The sequence below is a fragment of the Mixophyes fleayi genome, chromosome 8 (genome assembly GCF_038048845.1).
Source record: "Mixophyes fleayi isolate aMixFle1 chromosome 8, aMixFle1.hap1, whole genome shotgun sequence".
Classification (NCBI taxonomy): Eukaryota; Metazoa; Chordata; class Amphibia; order Anura; family Limnodynastidae; genus Mixophyes; species Mixophyes fleayi.
The window spans coordinates 37,377,275-37,399,475 of NC_134409.1; the positions used below are offsets into that span (position 1 = coordinate 37,377,275).

The 22,201-nt window shown below is 39.9% G+C and overlaps 1 long non-coding RNA gene across 1 annotated transcript; it reads right to left on the reverse strand.

Moving 5' to 3' along the window:
• Positions 1-1,577: 1,577 nt before the first annotated feature.
• LOC142100050 (uncharacterized) lies at positions 1,578-21,541 on the reverse strand. The gene is made up of 3 exons (XR_012678672.1): positions 21,086-21,541; positions 19,773-20,107; positions 1,578-2,567 (listed from the first exon to the last, which is right to left on the reverse strand). It is a non-coding gene; the product is annotated as an uncharacterized LOC142100050 (long non-coding RNA).
• Between the last annotated feature and the right edge of the window lie 660 nt (positions 21,542-22,201).

The following is a 22,201-nucleotide window of genomic DNA, read 5'->3' on the forward strand; positions in this document are numbered from 1 at the left end:
AGTGGAGTCATGAGTTTGAATCCTGAGTCACAGCCTTATCTCTGTGAAGTTTAAATATCCTCCCCATGTTTGTGTGGCTTTCCTCCTATGTGTCCCTTTTGGAAGAGTACGCATGGTTTATATACTCACATTTTATTTACATAATTTAAACAAATTAAACTTGAAGGCCTTTTATTTATAGTAGCGTATTAGTAGCCGTTTAAAAGAAATATCAAACAAGATATAGGCTAACTATTAGATATTACACATCAACCACTTCACATCGCAATTTATTACAACTGTGCATCCACCATGGGTTTTTTTAAAAATAGTGAAGAAAGTGAAGATGTATGTTGTGCATATTTAGTTGTGAGTAGGGGTATTTTAAACAAACTATGCTTTTCAACACTTTAGTGTTGTTATTCAGCGATATTGCTACAGCTTTATTGGACTTAAACAGGACTTTGAGCTTCCTTAAGTGTTAAGCATGAATTTACGAAAAACGCTGTTAGAATCACTAGGTGGAATTGATGATACCTGCCAGCAGATGGCGCTACTGAGTACTGAGGCGCGGAGTCTAACACGCCCCTGGTTTTCACCAGGAACCCCCGCAAGGAGGTATGGACTTTGCTGCAAGGAACGTGCAGGTCGCGGCCCTTAGTATCAGTCAGCTGCCGAGGTAACAATTGAGGCAGCGGTGATAGCCCACCAGGATGCAGGATGGAAGAGTAGTCAGCAAGCCGGGTCAAAACCAGAGGAAAGGATATAGCCAAATCAGGAGCAGGAGAATGGTCAGGAAGCCGGGTCAATACCAAATATCACTCTAAGCCAGAATCAGGAACCAAAGAAGAAGTCAGGAACAAGCCGGGGTCAGAATCCAAATAACAGCAACACAGGAACAAACGCTGGAGCAAGCGTGAAGACCAAATACTATGGCACTAAACATGTGTCAGAGGCTGCCTTATATACCCTAAGGTGCCTCCTGATAGGGTTAGGGAGATTTTGGCGGTAAGACATGCTGGCTGCAGACAGGTGAGCAGAGATAGCGTCCCGCTGCTAGGCAACAGGAAGTGATTGCTTGGAAGGTGCAGGCGTCCGTCTCCTGCACCAAGTGTCAGTGCGGAGACAGCGCCTGACAAACGCAAAGTACTTCTTCTTATCTATCCGACGGATTGGGAGATAAACGCCTACTCTTCTTAAGTCAGTACTATCTCCGCCTATTCTCCGCCCATTCCTAACCCTTTTTTCTTAAGTGGCCGGAGAGCTTATTAAGTGAAGTTAAGATGGATTTTCATCTTAACTTAAGAAATTCTTAACTTACTCAGTGGATTTTCCTTCTTATCTCCCTTTTCTGGGCATGCGCAGAGTGGATTTTCGTATAATCCACAAAAATCGGCAGATAAGATCACAAATGAATCAGGCCCTAAGACTTTTTTGGGGTAATTAAGTCTAGTAATTACACATCTCATGGAGGCTCTCCTGATTTTGGGGGAGGAGGGGTGTAATGCCATATGGACACATTCCAACTCCCAACATCCTGGGAAGCATCAGACAAAATAAAATTAAGTAACTTTTTTATAGATCTCTTTATTTTCAGCTGCAATTTTTTTAATTAATAAATTCCAGTTAAATAAATAAATTCCAGTTACAAGGGACGCTATGTACCATGTTACAGACTGCATGAATAAACTGTACAGCATACATGCGTGATGAGTATTATTAACCAATTTTCACTCCGTAAAGAAAAAGTACATTATTACACAGATGTATTATGAGTAGCTAAAGTTTTTTTTCTAAAAAAAATGGACTGTTACAAAGGATTTATGTGAGGGAGAGGCTTGGATGATGGGTGAGGATAGCAAAGAGGCGTTGATAGAGCTTTTATTTCTAGTTGAGGAGTACCAGGTGGTCAAAATTTTGTACAAAATTTGGTCAGGGTATTGTTATGTAAACTGGTGATATATTCCATTGTGGACACAGACCAGATGCATTTTAACATTTCATGCAAGTATTGATACATTTATAAATTCAGAACTAAATATCTTTTTTTTTTACATATATGGTCAGATCTGTTCTAGTCTCCCGGACTCCCTTAAGCCTTATGTTATTCCTGTATGATATGTTCAGTGTCCTCCTGGTTATCTTTTATGCAATCGAAATTAATATATTTGTAAAGCAGCTATCATATTTTAGTGTATTTTCTCTGTATTGTTTATTTCATGTAGGTCTCTAATGCTGTACTTGTACCCAGAGCTGTGATATCAACAGAGAGAGCCTTGGCTATTTTAAAGAGCTCACACTGCAATAGATTCCTATATTTGAAAGTAAGTCTTTTATGTCTTGTTTTGCTCTGAGAGCTCATTTTTGTCCTCCTCACAGTACTGCAAGCTGGCAATTTGGTCACATGGGAGTATTCTGCCTTCTAAAAAAATCTGTGGGCGCGAATCCCCATCCAACCTTTTAAGCTTGAAAGACATGTCACAGATAGGTTGTGCAATATTGGAGCAGGTGAGTGTAGGATGAGATTTGTTCAGTCTAAAGCTGTTTTTCTTTTCAGAGAAGTGCCATCAGTCATTCAACTATGTTACCTGTAAAAAATAAATAAAATGTACACACAATTTTAGAACAAATTACTGATCGCCAATTTTTACTGAAAACAATTTAGACATCATAGCAAACTGATGTTAAATGCTTTGGAATATGAGCTTTCTGTGTTATATCAGAACCCATTTTCAGGGAATGGTCAGTTCCAAGCAAAAAGTAAGGGCAGGCGGTAATCCAGGTAATAGTGAGGTCCAAGCAAAGGTCAGGGCAAGTGGATTTCCAGAGAAAAGTTAGAGACAGGGAAAGGTCAGGGCAAGTGGACATCCAGAGAAAAGTTAGAGACAGGGAAAGGTCAGGGCTAATGGCAATCCAAGTAATAGTCAAGGTTAGGCAAAGGTCAGGGCTGGTACCAAATAACACAAAGCCAATAATAATTTAGCTGTACAGCAGCAGAAACAGCTACTAACATGGGTGAGGAACTACACAGTTGCCTGCACTTAAAAGAAGCAGTCAAAATGAAAAGGCTCCCTAGGCGCTGAGCCCCTCTGCAGCTGGTTCTCTGTAGTGTGGTCATGTGACCACACTTTGAGCTACCTGCATGATCACCGGGACACACACATGGTAACCAATCAGCCAGGGAGGGAAGCTGCACAGAGTGGTGGCGCACACCTACGTCCACTGCTCCTGCCACCATTCCAGTGACTAGTATATAGTGCAGATCCAATCTGTTGGCTGGTATAAAATGCACACACCCCAATTATAGTGGTTATTATACAATACAAAAGACATTCTGGTACTCACGGTCACCAAGTCTGCACACTTATTTTCTGGAGATGCCAAGAGATGTAATTAGTGTCTAATAGTTTGCACACAAGGTTCTAATTATGTTACAGATATGGGCTACCTGTACAGGGGTGGCCAGTAATTATTTGGAGACCACTGTATAATCATCTGACTGGTACTGTTAACCAGTTACAGCAACAGGTGCTGATCATTAAATCTTACTGACAGTTTCTGGTGTTACCCAAACAACTGGTGGGTGGCACTCTCATGTCTAATATGCCTGGTTCACCAGGGACTGCCGCAAGGAGGTATGGGCTTGGCTGCATGGCAGACGCAGACTGTGGCCCTCGTAGACAGTTCTTAGCGAGGCAACTGGTGAGAAAATAAAGTGGAGGATGGACAAGTCGTGTCAAAATCAGTGCGTGCAAAGCAGGTATCAAAGGGTAGTAAAGGAACCCTAGGTCAAACCAGAAGACAATAAATCATGCCTCGGTCCCGCTTGGGGGCATCTGTACCGTTATCCCCTTTTCATAACCAATAATGCCGGCACCACTTGCTCGCCTGTATCATGGACAGTTGCTCTGTGCATGTTTCACCTATTGGAAGACTCCTCTCTTCCCTCATTGGCCGCAGGATCATGGCTCGCTATTTAAACCTCCCAGGTACACCTGCCTATTGCCTGTTCTTCAGTTCACCTCCTGTGCTCTAGGATCTGGCTTCTGTTTTCCTTGTGACATCAGCCCCTCTACTCCAGCCGTGAACCCGCTGTTCCAGTGATTCCTTTACCATCACCTGAGTTACCTGTATCGTGTCAGCCTCGGTTCTCTCCATCTGCTGCCTCTCTGAGCTACTGCTGTTCCGGTGACTTCTCTGCAGCTGCTCCAAGTTACTTACGTGGTATCAGCCACTCTACTCCAGCACTGACCTGCTGTTCTATGTTCTTCCTACAATTGCCTCCAGCTACCTAAGAGGTATCAGTCGGTTCTCTCTCTGCACTGAACCTGCTACCCAGTGACTGTTTTTTCTCTAGGCTGCCTTCTGTATTGTGCCACGTACAGCCTCCTGTCTTCATTTGGCTCCTCCTCAACTCTCTGCTACATGCCCTCTCTATCAGGCCCGTGACCTGCGGGATAGATGTCGCTAAGCCCATACTCCCTTGCGGGGGTCCCTGGTGAATACCACCTACTCGTTAGCCTCCGCGCCTGTGAAAGAGAGACCCATCATCCTGCAGAGTCCGGCAATCTTTTAGGCCAACCGTGACAAGAACGTAGTCAAGGTTCAGGCAAGGGTCAAAACCAAAAGACAATCAAAAGGTTTAATTAGTGCTGCGAGGGAGATCTCACAGAAACTGGAGCTCAAAGCAATTGATACTCTGGGGGGAGTGCCAGAGAGGGGTTTAAATAACCCTCCTAACTGAGAAGGGGCGATCAGTGGAGTCAGCTGAGTGTTTCACCTTTTCACCTATTTACCCCATAAAAGATCTATATTTTAATGAAATACCCAAATGCCAATTGCCCACAAGGATATTACCTATGCTTTGTCCAGAACAGGCAGAAGTGTGCCCTATCAGTTATGAGATATGAGTAATGCCCCACATGACAGGATAACTAAACCAAGGCAATGTAGTAACATATGAACTGTATTGGGCTGAGTGATTTTCTGGTGGGGTGTGGAAAAAAACATCTAGTGGTTGAAGACTGAAATTACTGCTAATATTTTGTGGAAGTGAGTGCTAACTTCTGGGATGACACTGTCTGGAAATCATTATTGCTGGCAATCAGACTTCCTTTGAGCAGCTCTCTAACTTTTAAATATACTTCCACACCCAATCAGATTCTCCACCAGTCTCCAAAGTTTTAAATATCTTTTAAAAACCCAACTCTGCCCACATTCTTACTCTGTGTCCTCCCCTGTCTTGTTAGGTAGTAGGTAGGGCTGTGAAGTAACATATCTACTGTTACTACCGTCAACCTGTTAAAGCAAATGCATCCCCTTTTTGTGGGTCCAGTTCCAAGGACTGAAATGTGGGTGTTTACTTTGAAATGCGCTGGTCTAAAAAATAGGCACACTTGCAGAAATAAGGAAGCAGTGCATGTCTGCATATTTGTGGTTCGGAAATTAGCCTTAGTGCTTTATGTGACACAACAAAGTCTCCTTGAAGCCTACACTAGAGACAGGCAGAATACTTGTGGAAGAGAAACTTTAAAACATCCACTTTCTCCAATATAAATTGGAGATTCTCATTGGAGAGAGTGGATTTTGTATTTCTGAACACAGCAGAATACAATGATTGTAGTTTGATTCCTGAACGCTGTGGAAAATTAGAAAAGTGTTGTAGGAGCAGATTAATGCAAAATAGTAGGTATTTGCATTTGTAGAACTGTAACCAGTGCCATCGAGGCACTGCAGGAGTGTCAGTATAGCATGCATCTCCAAGCAGACCCTACTGCTGGGGTGAATAGAGGAGCAGAGAGATGGGGAGAGAGAAGAATGGCAACAAGATTCTGGATAGTGGAGCTGATAAAATTGGGATGAGACATCTGGGAAGGAGGAGAGCCCTCTTAGGAGTCAGCGTCAGCACCAGAGGAGAGAATAGCAGGGCAAAAGGGAAAACTCCTTAGTGTCCCCCCCACCTACTAGCCCGTCAGAGAGGAGGACTGCAGAGAGAGATACAGAGTCTGCAGACAGGTACTGAGTTTGCTCTGTGTGTGGGGAACATTTTCCGTGACCTTTTCTAAGTGATTATTGCCAATGCTCAGTGAAGACTTAGTGATGTGGGCATTTAAATATAATCCCTAGCCAGAGAGGGACTCTTCTGGCCTGGTTGAAATGTGGAAGGTCTAGTTCACGCTGATTTATACGGAGTCCAGTCTTCGCAGTGATATATATCTATATATCAATATATCATAGAGACTGAGATATATGTGCCATGCAAGGTCACGTTTACCTTCAGTCAGTGTTTTGGAGGACTGCTAACACTTATTTGAAAGTACTTTACTGCTGCCAAGTCCATGTAACCTGGGCTACCAACCAAGTGCTCCAATGGAACACAACGCTCCTCACTGGTAATCTAGTGTTTGCATTAGTTATCAAGTGTGAGAGAGGTTTCTGGTGTGATTGGAGGTGTGGTGCATTTATATCCATTATATTATATCTAATATTGGTCCTCTAGTTAATACTGTTCTTTCACAGTGAACAGTGATTACAGATTAACAACCAGGTTGGGTCTGGGTGACCAGCGGTGACTGTCAGAGTGGTAGGACTGTAGGGACATGTGATCTGTAAATTGAGAGGGGTCTCATAGATTGTAATGTGATTGACTAGTTGTTGGTTTAAGAGTCAATGCTGATTGACATTGCTGTCAATAATTACTTTACAAACCACCCACAGAATGCAGCTGAGAAGACTTGGGTAGAAGCATTGCGCCATCAAGAAAGAGAGAGTGAGTGAAGCACATACAGCACATCGGCAACACCCCTGAGCGAGACCGGTTGAAGGGGTGTTACACAACCCACTCTTTTATGCCTGTAAATCCCTTCAGGGAACCAGGCTGAATAAAGGGAATATACAACCATTTTTTTAAGTACGTTTTATTAATAGTAACATTGTATCTTTAACAAAATTACAAAATTCTCAAAAGGTACATTAACAAGTACTTGTACATATATAGATAGACACAATGTACAGTTTTTTCTCACCATGCTTTTACAGTGTAAATTTGACTGCGTGTTGATCTTGTACTGTGAAGATGTTATTTATTTTTTTATTTTTTTTAAAACAAAACAGAAAGAAAAAAATAATTAAAAGAAGAGAAGGGGGGTGAGTAAGAATGATGGGCAAGAAAGGGGGGGGGAAGAATTAGAGGGGTTAGGGGTAAGGAATTCACGCCTTTAACAAGAAGAAGTCAAATCCATTAATTTCAATAAGGGATTGGTCTTACTAGAATTGAAGCAGGGGTTGATTATGGTGTGAGGCCCATGGAGACCAGACTTTATGGAAAGACACGGAGGAGCCCCTCAGCACACTAGTGATGTGCTCCATTTGGTAAATATGCCAAACCCGACCACAGACCATTTGGAGAGACCCCCAGATGTTTTACTTTATGGTCTATGTATTTAGTTTTTGTATGGATGATGCAACGTTGTAAGAGCTGCATGTACTTCCTATGGGACTGTAAATAGAAGCTGGCTACAAAATATGCTGCAAAGCAATGCCTGTTGTTTGTGTTTCTCATCAAGGGCAGTGGCAAAGATCCTTAAAGCAATCCCTCGCTTTCAATATACTATATATATATATATACTATATATATATATATATATATATATATATATATATATATATATATATATATATATAGCTAAATATAGATTTAAGTACATTTAAATAGAAACTTTGCACCACTTTATAAAAAAATAAATACAAACAATACAATTCATGTATATACACAATACATACAACAGTTCTATTAAACAAAACTAACAAACAGAAATCAGCATACAATGAATAGCAAATTTAACAGAAGACATGCTGGGCAAAGAGAAAATAGCTACAATGATTTGTGATACACCAACTCACATCTCATGAGATTTCCTGAAAACGACCTGTGTACTTCCAAATGTTGGGGGCTTTATACTTATGTCTATAGAAAAACTGCATTGTGTGTATTAATCTTTATACAGCATGCATAGTATGTACATATAACAATACTTTTGCATGCAATAGTTTTCTGTTTATTTAACCTATATATAATTGACCATTTTAGATATAACTACAAGGGGTTGTGACCAACATTATTTAGCTTGTGCATTGAAGGCAGATGTGCATTGAAGGCCTCTATAGCAATGAAAATAAACACATTGAACACAGCTAACAAATGTATTAAAGCAGGCCTGGCCAACCTGTGGCTCTCCAGTTGTTGTGAAACTACAACCCCCAGATGCTTTGCCATTAGCTAGCCAGCTGATAGCTTGCAGGGCATGCTGGGAGTTGTAGTTTCCTAAACACTTGGAGAGCCACAGGTTGGACAGGTCAGTATTAAAGGATCACTAAACATATAGTTAAAGTTACCTTATATAAAAGTGATAGTATAAACATTCTCAAATACTGTATATACAGGGGGTAGACAAAAAATAAATCACTTGTGAGAGACACATATTTCTGTATTAATACAACCATTTGCCTGTAATACAGCTTGTATCCTTCTTGGCATAGCCTCATATAAATTCTGAATAGAATCTAGTGGAATGTTGTACCATTCTTCATGAATATCTTCAAGTTGCTTGAGAGATGGAGGATAGAATCTGTGGTTCAATGATATTTAAGTCTAGCAATTATGCTGGATGGTAAAAATACTGAAGTTCATCTTCATGCTCCTCAAAACAAGACTGAACACTTCTGGCTGCGGGTATGGGGGTATTGTCATCTTGAAAAATTGCATTATTGTTGGGAAACAACATTTGGACCATGGGATGAACGTTTTTGCCTAAAATATCCATGTAGTCCTGGCAGTAATTTGGCTCTTGAGAGTAATTATAGGACCAGGAGGATACCAAGATATTGCTGCCCAAACCATCACATTTCCACTTCACAGATAGAACCAGGCATTCAGGATTATAAGCATCATTGGGCATTCCCCAAACCTAAACCTGGCCAGATGTAGGGTGTTAGGAGTGATTCATCGGACCATATTACATGTTTCCAAGCATCACACATCCAGATTAAATAATCATGACACCATTTTTTAGCATTGTCAATAATCAGAGTTTTGACAATTGAAACTTTTTGTGGATGTTGGATTTGTGAAGCTCTTGTTGGACTATTTTGTGAAATCAGGGTGTTCAAGATGAATACTGAGTTCTGCTGTCACATTTGCTCCAGAAGTTCTAATGATCGACACTACCGTTCCCTTGTTGGACTATTTTGTGAAATCAGGGTGTTCAAGATGAATACTGAGTTCTGCTGTCACATTTGCTCCAGAAGTTCTAATGATCGACACTACCGTTCCCTTAGTCTTGGGTTGGGGCTGCTATTTCTCCTTGATGTGGTCCCATGCTCTGTGTATGCTGTCATAAACTTGTTGCATTGGATACAATGACTAAAGTAGTCGTTTTTATCACAGATGCTCCAGTTAAACACTCACCTACAATGTTTGTCAGTACCTATACTTAACATAGAAAATAATTCCAGGTAGAAAATCGCTAGTGAAGAAATGAGGTGGTTACAATTCCCAAAATTTTCTTCATAGCCTTTACAGAAGAACCAGATACAACTCTGTCTAATACATTCATTCTACTATACTAGACACAGTTACTGTGGACCTGTCGCCTATACACAGTGGCAGGTTAAACCATGACAAAGAGGGTGTGGCCTGTTGGAAAGAGTTGAGTTTTTAATAGGCATGGGCAGGACAGGGTGTGGTTTGTTGGGACTGGGCATTGTCTAATGTGTCTAAATTGTCAATCTGAAATGTGGGAGGAATGGCCAAACCCATATTCATAAGAAGGCGGCCTAGCAATTAGTAACAGCACTCAGGTATGAGCCACTTTGTACGTCATGTCACTGCGATGTCACCAGCTGCAGGTGAACTAATAGGCTATAGGTTGCCTCCACTGGGTGTAGCTAGTGGGTTTGCAAAGTGTAGATATTTGAGGTTAGGTGCTTCTAATATACTCCTAAAATAAACAAATGATGTATATGAATAAGGAGATTAACTCATTTCTAAATAAATTATTAAGCTTATTTTATGGGGAAATAAGATTGTAAGTTTCTGAGCTTCTTAGTTTTGCATATTGTGAGGTTTTGTTCCCCCCCATTCTGGGCACTTCCTTCATTTTTGTTTAGTCATTTTGCATTATTCTAATGTAATGTCATGTGACTGTACTAGAACACTGGGCATCATATTCAGACTGTAAAATAAAATTAACGTTTTTCTCTATATACTGTTATTACCCACTCTAGATGCTGTTATTACACAGGCAAAATAAATGATATAATATGCTAGTTTAATAACATGATATCACAGTGCTGACTGTCAGTCACATAGATCAGTATGTACATATATACATACATACAAGCAAAGTTAATTGAAGATTTATTACATGTAAACAAATATAAAAGTATTTACAGTGGGTGTGTGAAAATGCTACATGATCAAGTCTTAATAAATGCCAAGTCTAATATGCAGAGTCATACCTTACACTATGTTTAATACACAGAACAATATCTGGTTCAAAGTCTAATATACTCGTGTGTGTTGCCATGTCTAATATGCAGATTCATATCTGGTGCCAAGTATTAGTACTTACTAAATCTTGTCTGTCTCTTCTGGTGGCTGCACTCTCTTCAATGTACTTTACGTACTGCTTACAACAGCCATTAGCCTACAGACAGCCAACAGGAGATCAGTGTAAGACTGAACAGCTAGCTACCAGTAATACATCTGAACGACAACTGTATAGGGGAGAGTATAGGGATGTGAATACTTTCACAGTGGTGGAAATAGATGTGTAGATTGTAGTCCATTTTTTCATAACCCATAAAAAGGAACCTTGCAATCCTAAATTAGGTTGTGCACCTTGTAGAAGTTGCTCCATATACCAGCAATAACATTGATGAGCTATGGACTTATGGGTTTGTTTTAGCTGAAACGAGGAGCATTCTATAATGTTCATACAACACAAATATCAAAATTGCTGTGATTGTCAAACTGTTTTTACTTCCCCTAAACTGAATATATGATTTTTCAGTAAATTATGGATTATTAGGATTATAATCAATGCTGACAATATCCATATAATATTAAATTAAAATAGTTAGACAGCCTTCAATAATGTAAAATGTAGTACATTTGTAAGATACTTGCAACATAATTTTAACCCCATGAGGTACAGTTGCCTAGTTTGGGACTTGTGGCAGTGCAGATTTCTAATGCTTCACATGTCATTGTGTCTTCACAGAATTCTGTCGTTCCACAAGTCAAACGTAATCAGCATAGTAACCAGTACTAACTCATTCATAAATCTGGGAGCTGATTCATGTGGTCAGTTCACAGTCCAGGACAACTGAATGCTCCTTATGAAGATGTCAGTCCAAAAGTGATACCCCCTTTAAAATCTTAATAAAACACAATATCCAAACAATACTGATGAATTTGTCTTTTGTTAAAAAAAAAAAGAAAAAAAAAAAAAAAGAATTCTGGCAGCAGTACCAATTTAATCCAACAGGTGGCAAAGTAAGACCCTTTCTTAACACTGGTTTAAAGATTACAGCACTTTGCATAATCTTAATAAAAAACACTGTACAAATCAATTGATATACTTTTGAATGTTGATATGTATTCTGTGCATATATTATGATTCTCTGGGATTTATGAAAATTGATGCATAGGAAAAAGATGCTATAGCCCACAGTATCCAATCAGATGTTTGAGATGATTTCTTCCATTTTATAACAGGACTATCTCATACTTGCCTACTGCGTCACTAAGCCCCACCTCCTAAGCGGTCATCGCCATTTTGCCCTATAGGGCAGGGGGGGGACGTTGACACGTGAAACGCGTCACTTAGCCCCACCCCCTCCATTTAATCTACCAAACTGTTCGGGATCCGGGAGGTTGTTCTCCTGGGAGTCCGGGAAGATTCCCAGAAATTCAGAGTCTCCTGGACATTCCAAGAGCAACTATGGACTATCTTCCTGCATATTGATTTTCATCAGTTAAGTAGTTACCTACTTTTGTGACCTACCCTATGTGCTCTCCAGGGGCCAACTGCAGGGTGTATGGAGATGCGATTCACGCAATACTGCAGTAGCGGTATTTACAACATAACGCTGTGTTGCCATGACAACACGGTTCACAGAGAATGGCATCATCTAGCGAAGTGGGCAGGAGCTGGGAGGGGGGGAAACTGCTGGGAGAACTCCTCAAAATTCTGGACGTTTATCAGTCGGCACTTACACCTGCCCTGTAGTTGGGGCAAATGATATAGCTAAAAAATCATGTATGTGCCCTGAACTTGAATGGACTGCACATGCATAGGGATGCTTTTACTGTACATTGCCTATGGTAATACCCCCTTCCCACCCCCATTCCATCCTTCAAGTCATAGGCAGTCATAAGTGTCGTTTTACGTTGAGACATGAATTGCATGCAGTTGCGCTCACTGGCGCAAGTCCGGTTGTGGCGCATGTGCAGAGCTTTTTCACACAAGATACGCCATGCAAATGGACTTAAGTGCGAAGATGAATCAGGACCTTAATGTATGTCGGCATTGTAGAATGCTTGAGTCTGGATACATAATCAAACACAGGCAAACACTTCCAGCACTTATCAGCCGCACACATTATATTGTAAATCTCATATTAAAAGCATAGCATATATATGCATTGTCATGAAGTTTGAACTTGCATTTTTTTTGCACAAATGCAATGCCAGTAGGTGACCAGCCTAACATACCTGCACTAAAATAAAGATTTACTTAATAAAACATTTTCGGTGGTCTCTGCTGTTAGATGGAGTTAATACTACTCCAATATTTGATGAATAGGTTCCCTCATGCAGCAGGATTTGTAGAGAGCATTTACACCAGCTTTTATGGGTTTTCTTAAAAAATAAAAGTGTTATTATTGTTTTTTTAAATGAAATATACATGATGTAGTCACTAAAGTGGGATTACAGTGGGATTCAAGCACATTACTTCAACTTTACATAAAAATGTATTGTGTGTCAAAATAAGTTAAGGCATATATTTGGTGCCTCTGTAGGACCTTAACCGTACAAGATATGAGGGTCAAGGGCCATTTAATTTGCAAATAAAATAAAGAGTTGTTCAACATAAGGACCAAAGACAGCAAACCTTGCAAAATCAATCATTGTGAGCCCAAACATTGCGACACAGACAAAACATGGAGGGATGCCTTATATGTAGTTATGGGACCAGAGAATTTATGGTAGATTTGCTTAAACAACATACCAAATGCAAATAAGGCTTCTGTAGAACCTAAAGTAATGACCTTTGTTCAAACCATGACAAGCGAAGAGACATCCAAAAGAGCAGTGATGACTACAGCCATTGTGATGCAGATAGAAGTCAGTATCAGGGTTACTTTCTGTTTGTTTGATTAGTTACTTACTTTATTAATATTACTATTATGTATTCATATAGCCCAATCGTATTACACAGAGCTCAACAGATGCTTTTGTACTGTAGGAGGAAACCCACAAATACTGGGAGAACATACAAACCCCACACATATTGTTATTGTTATTATTATTAATTATTATTACTATTATTAATAATAATAATAATAATAATAATAATAATTGTTATTACTTTAATCTGTTTATATTGTTACATGATTTTTTCATTCATTATTTATAACAACAATAAGCTTGCTTGAGACCTACTCATTTGCTTTTGTGTTTCTAATGAAAAGTTTAATGAACATTTTGCTGACGTGTAAAAATCAATGATATGTTAGAAAGAAGATGAGAATACTGCTCTACTGCCATTCAGTACAAAGTATCCTCTATAGTATATTTTAGTGATTGCACAGTTTCACACTGCTGTGGCCCCCACCTGGTACTGGACACTTACTTAATTCCAGCTATGGCGTGGACATGGCATGCATACAAGTGCCCCCCCCCCCCCTTCCCCAATACACGGATGCTCAGCATAAAGCACATTGTGGAGTGGATAGGTAATACTAAATGTTAGAGCAGTGCAGATAATAAGGTTGGGCGCCAGGCCATCTCATAGAAAGCAAAGAACAGTTTTCTTATTAAAAGCATTCCCCGTCCAACACATAAGCGTAACGGTTATAATAACATGTAGACATAGTCTACTACATAGCCTTTACATATGCGCCTCTCTTATGGGGCCAATAACAAAGGTTGTCTTGCAGCATGAGCCATGCACCCCCTTTTGCTTGCTGTCTCTCAAAAAAAACAACTGGAAGCCACATGAAATAGGCTGCGACCCAACCCTCTCATTGGGGACCCAGGACCACCCTCCTATCTTCCAGGGTCTACTCTCCCTAAGTGTGGGAAACCTGAATCTTTGATAGACTCAGCTTCCCCGGTCATGGACCTGTCACTGGCGTTAGGTGTTTTGTGCCGCTGCCCCTGCCCCCTAATGGTGACACGGCTATCCCACCTTATCTCACGAGACTGGCACCTCACTCCTGCACTGCCCTCCCCATACACTACAGCACTTATTAGCTCTATAGAACACCTCATGATCTGGATAGCCCCTTTTCTGTAATATAAAGAGATAGTTGTATTTTCTTCTCAAGTTAAATGTATCCTAAAAACACACATTATTGAACTGTACTTTATTACCTTTCATTTGATGTCACAACAGCTCTGTTTATTTATAAAATCATTCAGACACGACCATATCTCTGTGAAGGTTTGTCGCACACCTATAATCACAAAGGGCCTGATTCATTAAGGAACTTAATTTAAGAAGTTTCTTATTTAAGTCTCCTGGACAAAACCATGTTACAATGCAAGGGGTGAAAATGAGTTTTCTGTTTTGCACATAAGTTAAATACTGACTGTTTTATCATGTAACACACAAATACTTGATAGCTTATTTGTACACTGAAATTTAAAGTTGATATTTGTGTGCTACATGAAAAAACAGCCAGTATTTAACTTATGTGCAAAACAGAAAACTAATTTTCACCCCTTGCATTGTAACATGGTTTTGTCCAGGAGACTTAAATAAGAAACTTCTTAATTTAAGTTCCTTAATGAATCAGGCCCAAAAAGCGGTTCATTAAACTTCTACCCTAGTAACTCTAGCATGCATGCCTGGCAGTGAAGCAGTTAACCAGTGGGCTCTCACTACTTGTCAGCTCTTGGACTGCACAAATTAAATCTCTAGCAAGACATCTGCCTATTCTTACATTACATTACAGCCGGATATGCCCAATAATTGTGTTCCTTAACATGTAGGTGGGTGGAAGATAATTGTCCTTGGATTTAATATTTGATAGACATCTATACAATAAAGCATGATTAATTGCCAAATAAATGTTATTAAAACAATGCTACTACCATTGTTATGGGATAAATTACTAGGAAATGATGTGATAGTATTTATCTTCAAATGTAGTTTTCTCTTAAGTTAGCATTACAAAAGGAGGGGAAGAAATAAAGATATGACTCGCCAAACATTAATATTTTGATTTGGTGTAAATAAAAATAGTAGATGGTATTTACTTGCATTCATTTCGTTTTTTCTTGTTTATATTTAAAGAAAACAATTGCGTATTGTAGTATTTGGTGAGCTTTTCCGGATTCCCTGGCTGTCACTGACAGTCCAGCCCAGCTAAGAGAGCGCAGACACTATTTTCTACCTGTCATTTTAGAACGGTAGGGCAATAGTAAGGGACCACCAATCTGCTGGAAAGTTGGCCAGTTAAGGGCTTCCATCATCAGAAGTTCACATATGCTCTGGCAGCACAGTGGCCTAATGGTTAGCATTCCTGCCTCACAGCGCTGGGGTCATGAGTTTGATTCCCGACTGTGGCCTTATCTGTGTGGAGTTTGTATGTTCTCCCTGTGTTTGCGTGGGTTTCCTCCGGGTGCTCCGGTTTCCTCCCACACTCCAAAAACATACTGGTAAGTTAATTGGCTGCTATCAAAATTGACCTTAGTCTCTCCCTGTCTGTGTCTGTGTGTGTCTATATTAGAGAATTTAGACTGTAAGCTCCAATGTGGCAGGGACTGATGTGAATGAGTTCTCTGTACAGCGCTGCTGAATTAGTGGCGCTATATAAATAAATGATGATGATATTACTAAATTTGGTTACATATTGTCATTTTGAACAGACCATGTTGCGATGCAAGGGATGCAAATGCAATTATTTTTTTTATTCAGGGAAATTCTGCATACTTTGCATGCAGCAAACACTGAGCAACTTTAATTTAACATTTTAGGGCTGTATTTATCAAGCAACGGTTCCGAAAAAAATGTTGATTCTTGGTTTACCGTAAATTTTTAAAAATGCCAAGTTTATTAAATACAAAACCCGATGGGCTTTAATAAAATTTCCATTTTAAAACATTACGGTAAACAGACGAAAACCAGCGGTTTTCCAGAACTGCCGCTTGATAAATATAGCGATTAAAGTTGACTATAATTCTGTCACATTTTAAATTTGCACTCCCTGCAGTGTAAGATAGTATTGCCAAGGTGCAAAATTGCACCTTCTAGTATAGTGATGGCTAACCTGTGACACGCCAGGTGTTGTGAAACTACAAGCCCAAGCATGCTTTGCTGGTAGATAACTAGCTGATAGCTGGCAGAGCATGCTGGGAATTGTAGTTTCACAACACCTGGAGTGTCACAGTTTGCCATCACTGTTTACTCCTAGGGCTAGATTTACTAAGCTGCGGGTTTGAAAAAGTGGGGATGTTGCCTATAGCAACCAATCAGATTCTAGCTATCATTTTGTAGAAGGTACTAAATAAATGAAAGCTAGAATCTGATTGGTTGCTATAGGCAACATCCCCACTTTTTCAAACCCGCAGCTTAGTAAATCTAGCCCCTAATGTTAAATGGGGCCCAGAGCAGGGAAACAAATTAAAAACCTATTATTTTAAAAGGCTTTTTAAACTTTCTTAAATGATTTGATATTGACAAGTCATCTTGAAGCACCTTTTTAATTGATATAATTAGTCTTTATTATAATACTCTGTATATACAGTGATATATTTTATTAGTTACTACTACTATAGTAAATTAATGTAATTTCTGATTAGGAAAGTTCTACTCTCTTTCTCAGAATTACCACACATTACCAGCATTGGGAATGGAAATCCCATTCTAACAGAGAAACATATCAAAATGTTCCTTTATTTCATGTGTGTAAATCTTTACGTTTTAAGTCGATTGACTACCGAGGCAGAGAGTCACCAACAGAACTGTGTCAAGATTCTGCATATCGTATGCTGGAGTTCAGTGTCTGAGGAAACAGGAAGTGTCTAAAAGGCTGACGGAATTTAAAAGTTCCCTGTTCACAGAAATAGCTGGTATTGACGACAACGGGAATTTTTCAGTATGGGTTTGCGGGTTTGCCATCAATTACCACTTATTTATTATTTTTAAAACAATTCTTTTTTTCTTGAAAATTTTACATGACAAACAAAAAAAAATAGAACTTATATCCTAAACTATACGCTAACTAAAAATCAATCTCAGTAATCAAGTAATCGAGGAGGATAATAATAATATAATAGAGACTCAACCCACACACCAAACAATGTCGCTATGACGAGATGGAGGGATCAGAGCACCCATAAATGGATATCAGAGATAGTATCACAGGGGGTTGATAGTAGAACATCGAAAGCTTGGAATAAAACACAACCAGTAGAACTTGGTTTCACAAATGAGTAGATGGAAAGTATCCAGTGAAAGGAGACAGCCTGAGAAAGAGCCTAGGTGTAATCATCAGCTAGTGACTGCACCGCATACCTGGATTTGTCCCACCTGGACTACACCTTGAAATATTTGTGCATGGCATTTGGAGCCTGATAAGTGTATCGCCCATGGCCTACAGCCTCCATAACTAACCCAGTCCACTTATGAAAGCTGGAGTAGTCACTAGCTATCCACGCTCTGGCAATTATAATCTTGGCTACTACAAGCACATTTGTGACATATAGGACTGAACCTTTATTCAGAAACAAGTCCAGGGCAAAACCAAAAATACATATATTAGGATAGAGCAGGGGTGATGGTAATAACCACATTTTGAATAGTAGAAACCACAGTCAACAAAAAAAGAAGCACCCCTGGGCAATCCCAAAGTAGGTACCAGAAAAAGATGAGTGCATAGTACATTTAGGACACTTAGGGGTATATTTACTAAACTGCAGGTTTGGAAAAGTGGAGATGTTGTCTATAGCAACCAATCAGATTCTAGCTGTCATTTTGTAGTATGTACTAAATAAATGACAGCTAGAATCTGATTGGTTGCTATAGGCAACATCTCCACTTTTTCAAACCCACAGCTTAGTAAATATACCCCTTAATGTTATAATCCTTAATAAAAATATTATTAAAAAAGATACATATTTTTGTAACATGAAATACATAAATCAGGATGTTCATACTGTACATAAAATGTATCTTCATAGTTTCTGTTACTCACATACACATCAGTTCTGACACCCATTTGGAAGAGTCGTTGAGGAGAGTGATATTCTATGGAGAATATATAGTTGGATTTGATGGTATCTAGCGCAGGAGGTGGCTTACTTGGCACTGCCCAACACGTAGGTCCATTCCTCAACATCTAAGTGTCCAAGGACTACTTCCCATTTAACTTTAAGGTCAGTCAAGCCATCACAATTAAAAATGGAAGGTCATTTGCATACAGCATGGAGATCGTATGTGTAGAGCTCACATGGTGAAGTAAGACTTTGAGAAAGGCAGGGTTAAACCTTACTGTATGGGTCCCAAACTGAGTCTGCAGAGCATGGATCAACCTCAAATAAATATAAAACAACCGATGAAAGATGGAAAAGTCTCGTTGTAACTGCTCAAAGAACTTCAAAGTATTATTGAGATACATTTGGCCCAGGGAAGTAACACCCACATCCCACCAGGCATGAAAACACCACAGATGGGTACATCCAGATCTATACCCATACCATCCAAAGTCACCTGGATCAAATTCCATATCAATATCGCCTGCCCTAACAATGGCATAGTAGTCCTGGAAACCTAGGTTCCCAACAAGACTTGGAGGGGAGAACGTGAGGACCCTGGCTACATCCACCAGGCAACCACTCATAAATCTCCAATCCACTCCCACAAGTGCGCTAACTGCATAGCAATATAGAAGGCCCTGAAGTGCAGATGGGCCGGTTCCCTGGAAGTACGAGACCTATATAATGTAGCCAATCTGATTCGTGCCTTCTGCTCCCCCCAGACCAGAGAGGAGTGATGTTTATTAATTTTGGTGAAGAGCAAACCAGAGAGATAGAGGAGTATGATGTAGGGGTTGCAAAACCATCTTAATAAAATGGACCCTACCAGACATGGACATATGTAGCTTCTTCCAGGAGGAGACTTTGGCCTGAAGATAACTGGGGCAATATTTAGAGGTATATAGTCTTATCAAGTCCCACTTGTACACACTACCATTTAAGGTGGTAAGGACCTGATAACCTCAAATATCCACTGCAAACAGAATGGAATTACAATTTAGCTCAGATGTTTACAGAATGAAGCTGGCACATGTACACTATTATGTGGATCACAATTCCTTTTTCAGTCACGATAATTCATATGATACAGCCGTCAGTATAACAACCTGGAGATACAGATCATACTCAGTACATCTGTCTCATGAAGTCCTGCAAGAGGCTTTTAGCTCCTCCTGATAGAGCTACATACCGAATCACTCTTCTGCAATTTAAACTTGTTTTCTCTCCGTTATATCGAACTTACCCCACTCCAGGCTTCGTAAAAAGGGTGAATCTGCAATATTGATGTTGGAATCCAACTGAGATTGTGATCTCTCCTTAAGTCAGTCAATCCAATCAGTAGAATTATAATTAAGTCCTGTGATCACGGTTCAAAGGAGTGCCAACTGACGCGTTTCTCAACTATTGATGTGTGGTTTCCTCAGAGATGGCTATTAGTTTGGTTAGCCTTCTTTTCAACTTACTTCTCCAATTTTGGTATGTGGTTTACTCTGAGGAAACCACATATGAAAGGCTCACTACATTGTGTGCTATGTGACTGTGGTTGCCATGGTAGAATCATAAATCATAAAATGCAGCCTGATTTTTTAATTGGATTGTTGCTTTAATTATCTGAAACTTCTGAGAGCTGGATCTTGCAGTGGGTTCATGACGCTGAAATTTCAACCCACCCAGTCTTTTCCATGGCACTCCATAAAATAGGATGCAGTATTATAACATGGAAGATTTTGGAAGATACCCTTCCCTATTTGCTACACAGAGAGGGTATATGAAGCACAGGTTGTCCAAAAGTGTTTTCAGATCTGTGATCTTCATCTGTCATAACCATCTGCTGAAAAGATTGTGACTCTGTACACACACTACAGATATCTGCCTACACTGCTGGTCGTGAGTGCATACACATTTGCCTGACATCGTTCCTCGTTCCCTCGTTGATCGTGATTCTTAGGAAGTTTAGAAAACCAAATCAACAGATGTGCTGTGTGTTGGTTGCATAAAACATGATCCTGGGAGCGTACACATTCTTGCACTATGTGAACAAATGGTGTTGAATCGTGTGATCTGCACGATAATTCTATAGATGTTTACCCAGTTTTATGGTTAGATTTAATTCAATAAAATGTGACCACAAACTTCCCAGGTGGTTTGGGGACAGTTGCTATCGTGTTTTTGTAGAAAGACAGCTGGAGTGTTATCTGGTGAGGGTAATGCATACAAGTGTTTTCACACTTATGCCAATTGCACTTATTGATCTAAAACGTCATAGAGGACAGCATCAAAATACTAGCCAACTATTGAGTTTATCAATGGAAAAGGACTAGTGTCAGGCTAGATAGATAATCCCCAGGCAACAAAAGTAATTTCCAATCCTGAAAATGGAACTAGAAAATCTTTAACCTGCAGCTAAGAACACTTGGATAATCTTGAATGTAAACAGCAGCCAAGCTGATAAGTTTAGCCTCGAAGGCCAGTAATTAACCCGCACCTTGTGTCTTTGCAAAGTGCCATCAATTAAAATAGCTGAACTTCTTTACTCTGATATTACAGAAAACTCACCTAGGAATTCTCTGTCACCCAAAGCTGCCTGAGGAACACAATTGCCATCACCGCACCATGTGTTTGTGGTGAATGCAAACAGAATCATCATAATCTTCTTTTGCCACAGTTGCTCCAATTCAGCATGTCCTTCTCCTTGTGGTTATCAGGAGATCGCTGACATTCCAGCAGAGGAAACTGAGAGTAGAGGGGAGTATTTTCCCACCATTGTAAAGCTCTTTACTATGGTAATCACTCACACTGCATCAGAATGTTTTATGACGTGACAGCTATTGTGTGATTGACTGACCAGCAGCCTTTCTTTGCTTACAAATAAAAATACCCTGTGTCACCTGCGGATGTCCAGCTTTGGGAACCATTGTGCCAGTCTGTGGGGAGAGGTGGGATAGTACGCAAAGCCATGGGTTTGGTGAGCAACTAGGAGTCGGCATATCATACCAGATTGAGAAAGTTTCAGTCTCAGGCAACTGATTTTCTAGTGCAGTAAGATATAGTCCAATAGTTCCCAGTGTTCTGTCACCTACTGGAGAATAAGATGCACAATTTATTTTTTAACACCAGGGTTAAAGGATTACAAAATAATACATAAAGCCAGAGTCGTTCATTAATGTAAGTATGTTTGAAAACGTGTGAATTGTAAGATTGCAAGCCGAGCCTTTTCACCTCTTTGTCCGTCTGTTAATACCCAGACTTGTTTTGTTAGTTTGTTTCCAACTGTAAAGCACTGCAGAGTATTTAGACCAGGCCTGGCCAACCTGTGGCTCTCCAGGGGGTAAATGTATCAAACTGAGAGTTTTCCAATCAGAATTTAGCTATCATTTATTCAGCACATTCTACAAAATCACAGCTAGAATCTGATTGGTTGCTATAAGCAACATCTCTACTTTTCAAACCCGCTGGAAAACTCTCAGCTTGATACATTTACCCCCAGGTGTTGTGAAACAACAAGCCCCAGCAGGCTTTGCCAGCAGATAGCCAGCTGATAGCTGGCAAGGTATGCTGGGACTTGTAGTTTCACAACACCTGGAGCGCCACAGTTTGGCCAGACCCGATTAGACGCTATATAAATAAATGTTAGTACATATATAAATTGACACAAATGTGTCCTGACACACT